Source organism: Trichosurus vulpecula, chromosome 1 (genome assembly GCF_011100635.1).
Source record: "Trichosurus vulpecula isolate mTriVul1 chromosome 1, mTriVul1.pri, whole genome shotgun sequence".
NCBI classification, from domain to species: domain Eukaryota; kingdom Metazoa; phylum Chordata; class Mammalia; order Diprotodontia; family Phalangeridae; genus Trichosurus; species Trichosurus vulpecula.
The window spans coordinates 332,638,401-332,649,926 of NC_050573.1; the positions used below are offsets into that span (position 1 = coordinate 332,638,401).

Genomic DNA, 11,526 nt, shown 5'->3' on the forward strand with positions numbered 1-11,526 from the left:
AATTTTTAAGAGTTTCAAGTGTCATCGTCATATGTAGGGATGTAAAGAGTTTAGCTTAATTAAATCCTTTATGTTTTCTTTCCCTTTTTACCTGTTTATGCTTCCCCTGGGTCTTGATAGTGGAGGTCAAATTTTTGGTTTAGTTCCTTATGAAAGCTTGAAATCCTTCTACTTCATTGAATGGTCATCCTACTCTCTGCCCCCTTGATGGGTTATGCTTAATTTTGCTGAGTAAGTGACTCTTGGTTGTAGTCCTAGGTCCTTTGCCCTCCAGAATGACTTCTGATTCTTTAATGTTGTAGCTTCCAACTCCTGGGTGATCCTGATTCTTACTCCGTGATATCTGAAATATTTCTTTCTGGCCCATTTTAATACTTTTTCTTTTACTTGATGGTTCTGAAATTTGGCTATAATATTCCTTAGAGTTTTTATTTTGGCATCTTTCCGGAGGTGATCAGTGGATTCTTTCAATGCCTATTTTGCCCTCTGGTTCCAGACATCAGGGCAGTTTTCTTTGTCAATCTCTTGAAAGATGCAGTCCAAGTCCTCTTTTTGATTATGGCTTTCAGGTCATCCAATGATTCTGAATGATTCCCGTGGGTATGCTAAAGCACATGGGGTGGGGAGGGGGTGTCTTGATGTTGACATTTGCCCGTTCCACCACCCTGGGGCTAAGAATTCCCCACTATTTTGCTGAGGTGGGGCTTGCTGCTGGCTTCCTGGGATGTGACTGCTCCTGGACTATACTCCTCTTTCATCCAAATGAGAAGGATCTTTTTTTGCTTATCCTCCAAGATTTTTGTCCTAAAAAATTGTTTGGCCTGTATTTTTTCCTGGTTATGCTCTTTCTGGTATTTGTTTTAGGGCTCTATGTTATGGTTGTTTCATGGTGAGTATGGGAGACTTACAGCAATTTACTGCTTACTCCAACATCTTGCCTTCCAAAAGTCTGAACCATAGTTCAGAGAAATTCTGAGAAGTTCCTTCTTATTTTTTTTTAACCTTGGTGCTATTTTTAAATGCAAACTAATACTTCCTCAATATTGCTGGTCCAGAACATTTCCCCTGTCCCCCACCCCCACCCCAATGTTCTCAACTCCCCACACACTCTGTGCCCTCCGGAGCTTCCAAGTCTCCATCTAGCACTTGCTCTCCTCTTCTTCTTCCAAGTGGCTCCCTTCTACCTCTCCCAAAGAGGTGAAGCCTGCCCATGTGTCCTTTGAAAGAGCCACCACCAGAGAAGGAGATGGAGATCCATCAGAAGCCACTGTAGCCATGCCCAAGAATAAAAGTAAGAGAGGTTAAAATAGTTGCAGAGGAAAGAACAAAAATGAATCGGAAAAAAGAGAATTGGTCTTCGAGGAAGATGGGCAGGAATATGCCCAGGTGATCAAAATGTTGAGAAATAGATGATGTGAAGTAATGTGTGTTGATGGTGTGAAGAGGTTATGTCACATCAGAGAGAAATTAAGAAAATAGTTTTGGATAAATACATTGGACATTATATTAGTTGGTCTCCAAGTATACCAGGATAACAAAGGCAATGTTTTACTAAAATACAATGCAGATGGAGCAAGAAGTTGAAAAGCATATGGGGAACTACCGGAGCATACCAAAATCAATGAAAATGACACATCTGGTGCTGGAGATGATGATGAAATCCAGTTTGATGATATCGGGGATGAAGATGAAGACATTTATGATATCTAAAGTGACCTCAACATTTGCATTCTGATTTTTCAGAGGATTGTTCTACTTTGATATTTTCATTTGGATTTTTGGCCAGTTCCCATCCTGTTAAGAAGACAGAAACTTTATTACCTTGAGTTCAGTTTGTTAAACCAGACTGATTGATTTTCAATATTTGTTTTAAATTATTTATATTTCTTTAAAAACTGATAATGCTGAATTACCTTAAGTGAAATGTTAAGCCCATTTTGTCTATATGATGAATTGTATCTTCAATGTTTGGGTAAAGAACCATAACATTTATTTGGTCAGATTTTTTTTTAATACATTGCTGCCTTAACTATTTTGACCACCTTACTTTCAGTAAATTGATATTTTGAATAAATTGCTTATCCTATGAGTATCATGAATGATAGTTAAATCCTTAGTTTGAATTTGGGTCTTTAAAAATATCACTGGTTCAGGGATGCACTAAGAACATCAATGAAGAATTCCTATCTTCTCTTCCTTCTACCTCCACACTTGGCAATTGGCTCCCTTTTTTGTTTGGTCTTTTGCACAGTTTCTTGGGTGATCAGACGACTGGGTGAAAAGAGGCTCAATATTCAATATGCCTTTCTCCTGGGAGCCAGAAAAGTATTATGTATAGTGTCATTCACACAGTGGCAAGAAAGCCAGAAGGGAGAACAACCAGAGTCCTTTAGTTGTTTTAGTAGAGAAAGTGTCATTCTTGGTTTTAGGAAGAAATATGTTTGAGTCTTCATTCAGATAATCTACTAGTTTTATGACCCTGGGCAATTCAGATAACCTCTAAGAGGTTGGAAAAATCAAAATTATAATAACCACATAGAGTTGTGAGAAGAATTAGAGAATCAAAGGAGATGATTTAAGTAAAATGCTTTACAAACCTTAAGGAGCTACAAGAAGGTGAGCTATTTTGGGAATCAACATAGTACAACAGAAAGAGCATGGGAACTGGGTCAGAGGACAGACGCACAAATCCTGCCATCAGTGTAAAGTTAAAATTTCTGGCCTTAACTTTCTTTACTATAAAATTTGGAGGACTAGTCTAGATGGCCTGTGAGATACCTTCTAACTCTAGATCTATGTTTCTGTGATCCTGCTATGTCACATGACAAACAAGACTATTGAAAGGAAAGAAAATAATATCATGGAATCTCAGAATTGGAAGGTACCTAAATGCTGTCTACTTCAGCCCCTACTTGAATCAAGGGCTTCTTAAATGTTGTGGACAGAAATCATCTGGCTTTTAATCCACATAGACAAAACATATGCCCTTCCAATGAAACAAGTTCCAGTTTTGGAGAACTATTAAGAGATATTTCTTTCCACATATTCTAAATCTCTTCTGGTGCAACATTTGCTCTAATTTCTAATTCAATTCAGTTAAAATAACACAATAATATCACCAAACAACAACATTAAGTGCTAAATGCAAAGTAATATGCTAGGTGCTTAAAATATAAAGACAAAAAATCAGATTATATGTACATTAGCAATTACATATGTCTAGGCAGTTACATGAACCAGTGGTTAGACTGCTGGACTTAGAATCTTGAAATCCAGAATGGAAATCTAGTCTTAGACATTCCTCGCTATGTGACCCAGGGCAAGTCATTTAACCTCTGTTCATTTCAATTTCCTCCTCTGGAAAATGGGAATAATATTAACCCCTCAAAAATTCTTTTGGAGATCAAATGCGATAATATTTGTGAAGTACTTTGCAAACTTTAAAGCACTGTAGAAATGCTAAATATTGTTGTTATTAATCTATTACTGGAGACAAGGGTTACAACATCTAAACAGATAAATGAACAAAATTTATTTTGTGGAGGTAGAGAGTAATTGGGGTGCTGGATTTCTGAAAGATTCACAAAGGAAGTCATAATTCAGTTGAACTTGGAAAGAAGATAAAGATTCATGAAGTTGAAACAAGGAGGGAAAAATTCTAAGAATGGATATCAACTAGGCCAATGGATGGAAACAGGAAATAAAACATCAGGGTGAAGTCACAACTTACTAGTAGTATTATATTTGAGATACAAAAGCGATCATATAAAAGGTAGTAAAATGACTAATGTTGGATCAGTTCTGTGGAGGAATTAACAACCAAACTTAAGAGATCATATTTTGTTGTAAAGGCAATAAACAATGAACATTTTTCAATGGAAGAATAACACTTTGTACAGGACAATATTCAGAACATTTTGGCATCTGATGGAGGGCAGAATGGAGGAGATACTAGAAGCCCAAAAAGCAATGGAGAGGATATTATAACAGTCTATGTGCCAGATTACGAGTCTCCCAGTTAGGGTAGGGTAGTGTCTCTATAAACAAAGAGAAGCAAACACAAGTGAGAGGTGATTTAGAATTGGCAAACATTGGCTATTGATTCTCTGTGGAAAGATTATGGATAGTGTATTGTTTAGGCTATTTTCAAGATTTGCGACCTCAACTAAAATTAGGTCATTTGGAAGGTGGGGTTGAATTCTGTATTGGACTAAATGAGTTTAAGAATTTGACAGTGCATTCCTAATGTAAATGTCTAGCAGGCCAGTGGCAATGTGAGAGACAAAAGTTAAAGACAAATATTGAGGCTGGATATACAGATTTGAGAGTTGTCAATGTAAAGATGATAATTGAACCCTTGAGATTAAATGATAAAAAACAAGAAAAACATAGAGAAAGAACAAATAAGAAAGGAAAGTTAGACCTTTGGTGACTGACTCACTGACTTGGAGTTGGGAAATGGCTAATTATACAGCAAAAGAGGCTGAAAAAAAATCAGATAACTGGATAAGCAGAATAGAGTGTCACAGAAGCCAGAAAACAAGAGTATCAAGGCGGATGTAATGGTTGACAGTGCCAAAAGCTATAGAAAGGTCAAGTAAAATGAGGAATGAGAAAATGCCATCAGACTGGGAAGTAAAGGGAACATTTGTAACCTCTGAAAGCAACTGAGCAGTAAGGTCAGAAGCTAGACTGCTAGGGATTTTAAAATGAGTGTATGGTAAGGGAGTGGTGGTATAAAGTTGATGACTCTCTTTAGTATTTGGGGTGTGAAAAGGAAGAGAAATGTCAATTGGTAGCTTAGAGGGATGGCAGGAACACATGAAGGTTATTTTTTTGGCAGCAGAAAAGGATACATTAGAATAAATGGAGACTGAAGATAAGAAGAATGAAATAATGATGAGGGAAATCTCTTAATGAGAATTCAATGCAAATTAATAAATGCTTACTAAGGAACCACAATGTGAAATTCACCCTGCTAGAAACTGTGAAAACAAAAATAAAAAAAAAATAAATCCATGCTCTCAAGAACTAGGAGAAGTTGGCATGAAGGTTACAAGTATAAAGGTTAGTCTTGTCAATAAGAGTCATCTGTTGCTATAGATGTGTTAAAAGAGAGGAAAGATGAAAATGTAGAAGGATGTTAAGGCACAGAGTAGGGGAGAAAAAGGAATTTGTCACATATATCTTAGTTAATTCAGAGGTCGTTTTTTAAGAGAAAAAGGTAGTTGGGTGGTATTGAGACCTTCCTTGAGAAAATAAAAATATTTATAAAATTATTGAGGAGAATGTAAAATAGGATCAGTTGGGGAAGAAAAAGAGAATTGACATGCAACAATAAGAGCCCAGTCAAGACCGTATAACATGTTTTTTTTTTTTTAAATTGGAATCAATTACCAGTGTTGCAGCATTTTCTCTAGAAGTCTTTAATAGTATAAGTAGGAAAAATGATGTGAATAGTTGGTGGGAAATTAAACATGGATGGTGGTTTCAAAAGGGAACAAGAGATTCAAGAGTGGAGAGAAGTACATAGTTATAAAAGTGAAATATGCACGTGGTTAAACAGGTAGGTCAAAGTTGTTAGGTGAGGAGAGACTTGAGAAAGGGTGACAGACTACAAGAGTAAGAAAAGTTGGAAAGACTAGAGTTACTACCTAGTTTAAAGAGTAAGATCAAGAGGAGTAAGACTAAGAGAATGATGGAAGGGCATTAACTAATATTCAGAAAAGCAGAATTGTATAGTTCAAACAATTTGGAGTGATGATCAAATCTAAGCTATAACTGCCCTGGAGATTTCTGATGTAAAACTGAAGCTGTATATCAAAAAAAAGTGAAAAGATCGAAGATTTGGGTGTGTAGCAACAATTCAGCTAGCAGCTGATATAGGGGTGAAAGACCAATACAAAAACAGCAACAAGAGCTGCCAGCACAGGTACTTTTGATCTGCTTTACTAAGGAAAGCAACTTTAAGGGGTTAACAATCTCACTTTAACCACACATACATATATTATTCAATTAGTTTGGGAGGAAAAGCCAGAAACCTGAACTTCAGAGCAAATACAAACAAAAATTACAAACATCAACAGACAAACCTTGTTTGATTCAAATCACAATTCATAGTTACCAGGGAAGCATTGACATCTGGGTTTACAAGCCGGAAGGAAGGGCTCTTAACAATGGCTGCCCAGATTCTCTACATCAACACTCTTCTAGTGAGTGAGAGCCCCAAGGAAAAACCAACCTCTGAGTTTATATATCCTGTTCATGGTCAAAGGGCATCATAACATGTGACTCAAACCCACATGGCCTAAAAGCTTCTGGCATCACAAACATGTGACTCAAACCAATGCAAACCAGGCTTTCCCTTGAGGCAATTAGACACCAAAGAATCCTGATCCAATCAAAAAACAAAGGGCAGACTCTTCAAGGGCACTTGATTAAATAAGTGCTAAAAGAGAAAACAGTAAAAGAAAGTCCCACCTTAATTACTGATACAGGGTGGGGCCAGGGTGTTTGATAAAACCTGCTCATGGTTGTTGAAGATCCCAAGTATAAGATTTTTTAAAAAAATGGCTAGAGAATGTATAATATACTGTGCCTGCAGGCAAGGATACCTGAGTTCAAATGTTGCTTCTGACACTTGTGAGCTGTATGACTGGGCAAATACCAACCTCTCTATGCATCACTTTCCTCATTTGTAAAATGGAGATAATAATGAATCTGTCTCATAGGCTTGTAATGACAACCAAAACAGAATATATGGTAAGTATGTGAAAACTTTAAAATGCTATACAAATGCTAGCTTTTATTGGTTAGAACACTGGGCCTGGAATCAGGAAGACCTGAGTTCAAATCCAGTCCTAGACTCTTCTTAACTGTGTGACCCTGGGCAAATCGCTTAAACCTCGTTGCCTGACAACATGGATCCACTAGATCCACTGGAGAAGGAAATGGCAAATCACTCCAGTACCTTTGCATTGTGAAAATCTGAAATAGGGTCATGAAGATCTGGGTATGACTGAAAAATAACTGAACAAAACCAACTATAAACAATAATAATAATAATAATAATATTCATGGAAAATATCCCTGATTTCTTCAAGTATTTTTCCAATGTCATGGTATCCATTCCTTCCCTGACTACCCTGTTTCTAGATATATTGCAACTGATGCTGATTATCCTTTTTAAAGTATTAGGTTAAGAACTGGAAATGAAATGGATGTCTAAATAAACTATGGTACATTGATGTAGTAGGATATTATTGTATTGTAAGAAAAAATGTATATGGTCAATACAAGGAAGCATGGGAAGACTTAGATCAACTGATGCAATGTGAATAAGCAAAGCCAAGAATACAATATACATGATGACAACAATGCAAACAGAAAGAACAGTAATTAAAATTCAATCAAAATGAATATTGTAAAATTATAAAAAAACAAAGCTGACTGCTAAAAAAAGAAAGAAAGCTATGAGGGCACAACTACTTTCACTCCTTTACAGAGGTGAGGAGTTGAACATTACATATAAGACTATAGAACATTACATATAAGACATTTTTTTTCCAAAATTTTGATATTTTTTCTCTTCTTGTTTTTCTTTTTAGCAACTTTCCATTATAAAGGATAACTTGGGGAAGCTGGGTGAGGTAAGGGTAAGAAGATTCAGGGAAAAATTTAAGCAATGTGAAAGCATTATATATTAACAAAATATATTTTAAAATGTTAAGAACTGGGCATAGAACACTGGATATGAGCTGACCTTGAAAAATTAAAATGGACATTGTATCTAATTTACACTAGATAAAGGATAAATTGTAGGAGAGGCACTAAGATTAAGGCCAACTGGGAAAGGCTTTTTGCACAAGGTGCGACATCACATTGGGAACCTTGTTTTGATTATTTTATGATGTTGTGAATCCCAGTGTAGCTCTGAGCACTGTTCTCTTGCTTTTATTGTGTATATGCTTACTATATACGTGTTGTCTTTCCAGTAGAATGTAAGCTCCTTGCGGGAAGGAACTATTTAATTACCTGGCAACTAGTAGTCAACTAAAATGCTTGTGGATGAAATATTTAATTGACTGATTTTCCGTGAGTATCTCTTTAATATTTGTGGGAGAACATTGTCCTTATAGAGTTTTTTTTTTGGGGGGGTGGAGACAGCATACTACTTAGGGTCAATGAAAGTGCAATGAAAAATCCCAGATTCATCTTAATCTTTTCCTTCTATTCAATTCTGAAGCCACTGCACTGTCTCCATGGAATATCTGTTTAAGTCCTGTGTATTAATGAGCTAACTGAATAGGCAACCTTCCCAACTGTGAGACATAATCACAGTGCCATACATTTTTCATCTTTTTTTTTTCTCCAGAGTAGATGGCTGGGTCAATTGCCCTTTTGAGTGATCACAAGTCTCCCTGAAAAGTCCCTATAGTATCATTACAGGAGTGAATAAATTCAGCACAATGTTCATTGTCAACAAGTACATCTGCAGAACTTCACTATCAATCATGCCTCTTCTGTTTTAGCTTTGTTTGAGATGTACTTTTTAAAATGGTGCATATCTTTGCTGAACATAAATCATTATGTCCCATTTAATTAGGCCTTATCCTTCAAGGAATCACTATCCCTAGGGGTAGGTAGTTGGCACAGCAGATAAAATGTGTGGCTTGGAGTCAAGAAAACTGATCTTCCTGAATTCAAATCTGGCCTCACACACTGACTAGCTGTGTGACCCTAGGCAGGTCACTTTACCTTGTTTGCCTCAGTTTCCTCATCTGCAAAATGAGGTGGAGAAGTAAATGGCAAATCACTCCAGTTTCATTGCTAAGAAAACCCCAAACGGTATCACAAAGAGGTGGACATGCCTGAAAACAACTAAATAACCACTATCCTTCCAATGCAAATCACAACCCCTTCGCACTTTAGAGAACAGTCTCATAAGTTGTAGCCCAAATAGTCAACACTATTGATCCAGTAGGGATGAGTTTTAATGAGGCTGGTACTTTGATGAAACATCCTCTATGCACTGTTGAATTCTTATGGAAGGATTTCCAGGTTGATAGAACCTGCCTCAGCTTGCACTTTAATGGCATAACCTTTCTTAATCCAGGGTCATCTCCATAATCTTCCATGAGGCCTTAAAGTAGAAATTTACTAACAAAATTGAAGTATGTCAATCCATCTGTCTGTTTTTTAATCCTCTAATTATTCAATACATAAAGTAGTAGCAAAGTAGTATACTATGCCATTAAGTCACTATATTAAGCACTATAATGCATTTAAAATGATAGATTGGACCTCTTCCCTTAAGGAGTGTTTGTTATATAATTGAATATTTGAGACATTGAGACATGAGAAGTTAAATAATGATAGAATATATGTTATGTTCCAAATGAAAGATCAGCCTGGTAAGAAGTCTTCAGAAGTAAGACTCAGGGTAAGAGTCTTCAGAAATGGAGCTTAAGTTTTGGAGATAAAATGGAATTAGAGTTAGGTTGTGAATGACATGTGAACAGTGTAGAACTTAATATGGATAGGACAAAGGAAACATATAAGTCCTATCTTCATTGCCCATCCTTGGAATATATAGACTGTCCTCCACATCATATATGTGTGTGTGTGAGTGTGTGTATGTGTGTCCACATGTGTGTGTATGTATGTGTATGTGTATATATATATGTGTATATATATGTATGTGTATATATGTATGTGTATATATATATATGTGTGTGTATATATATATATATATATGTATCTTAATAGCTATGATAAGGACACAAGGTGTTCCACAATACATAGATCATCTTCAACTCCCACCCCCCAAAAGCTTTTCAAACCTCATCTTCCCATCTTCATTATTATTATTTTTTAAATTTTCAGTTACTCCTATCAGAGTCTGATTCTTATTTGATGAAATAATAAATTGCTTAGAAGTGATAACAATTTATAGTAAAAAAAACCAAAGATTAATATCTTCTCATATTACAGGAGAAAAGCAATGTCTTTTAATACTTCTCATTATATTTTTTTAAAGTTCAGATCCTTTCTTCCCTTAAAGGTGACGACAAATCTAAAGATGATATGGCCCAGGAGTAGTAAGATTCTGATGGAAAATGAAAGCCTGAACTGTGCTAATATTTCTCACAGAAATCAGCAGGATCTTTCATCCTATAATGGAAAATGGAAAAAAAAACACCAGAGTCATATTTCAGATTGCCTTTGGTTTTTAAACAATTCCAGCATATAAGAAGGAGGATATGGGCCCTGCCCTATCAAGTTTCATGTTCCAAACTTTTATTGAAAAAAAAACTTTCTATTTCACAGGGGAAGGGAAATCAGGAATAGAACTGTTGTTTGAAAGATATATGAAGACAAACTAATTTAATTCTACTAGAGGACCAAAATGCCATATAATGATCTAGCAGAATGAACTATGTGTGAGAAATACTAGAGGCAACTAAAAACCATTAAGACAGAAATCTATGAGGATCATAGCTGATGATTTGCCTCTAGATACAAAGGATGAGACAATGGATATAATATGTTTTTGTTTCTGATATATTTAGTCACTTTAAAAAACATATATTTTATTTTACTTCCATTTAGATAACAATCACTAAGCAGATATCCATAGAAAGACCCAAGTTTTCATAAATTATTCATTATGAAAATAGCATAAAACTATCCTGATTCTCTTTTAATTGAAGACCTACCATAAGGCACTCTTAGCTTATGAGCAAAGTGTTTACCATTTCTTCAAAGCTAATCCTAGAGGAACAATTTGCCCAATTTATTCACAACATAAAAATGTTCCTTCTAGCTCTGGCAATCACTGTCAAACCATAAATGTACCTCTTCTTCGTGTCTTTCCACTTCTATTTCTTTATATTACATATTTGAGTTTAAAACAAATATTACTTCCAAATCCATTTTTCCTCCTTTCCATCTGGAGTTTAATTTTACTCACAGGTTTTGTAATATTCTCTGGTCATGTACTAGTCTATCATGAGAAAAGGAAAATTGAATAAAACAAAATCTTGAATGCTAGAAAAAAATTAATAATAACACATAAAACACCACAAACACCTTAGGATTAGTTTCTTCCTATATATTTGCATTATTGAACTTTCAAAAGAAGGTATTAGTATGTCATTGTTACATTACATTTTGGTTTCCTATCTACTCAAATTAGTGGAAAATTGGTTAAATTGCTTCCAGTTTCCCAATTCTGATGTGTAAAACATTTTAATTAGATCAGAAACTTTATTAGAATTCTGATTATGCATTCAGAAGTAGAGCTAATTATTGGAAAGACCTTAAAAAGAATGTGGTCTTGTAACTGGGTGTTAAAAGACAGCTAGTACATAGATAGTTAAAGGGAGAAGAGAGGGTGTTCCACATGAGTGAGGTTTTTTTTTTTTTTTTTTAGAAATTCTCAGCTACCTGAACCTGAAAATACAATTGAAGCCTTGGCTTCCTTTCTTTTTCATCTTGATGATGATTTGACTACAAACATTGATC

At 35.5% G+C, this 11,526-nt stretch overlaps 1 pseudogene; it reads left to right on the forward strand.

Annotated features, from left to right (window-relative positions):
• The first annotated feature begins 1,275 nt into the window (after nucleotides 1-1,275).
• Nucleotides 1,276-1,710, forward strand: LOC118834083 (annotated as a pseudogene).
• The last annotated feature ends 9,816 nt before the right edge of the window (nucleotides 1,711-11,526 follow it).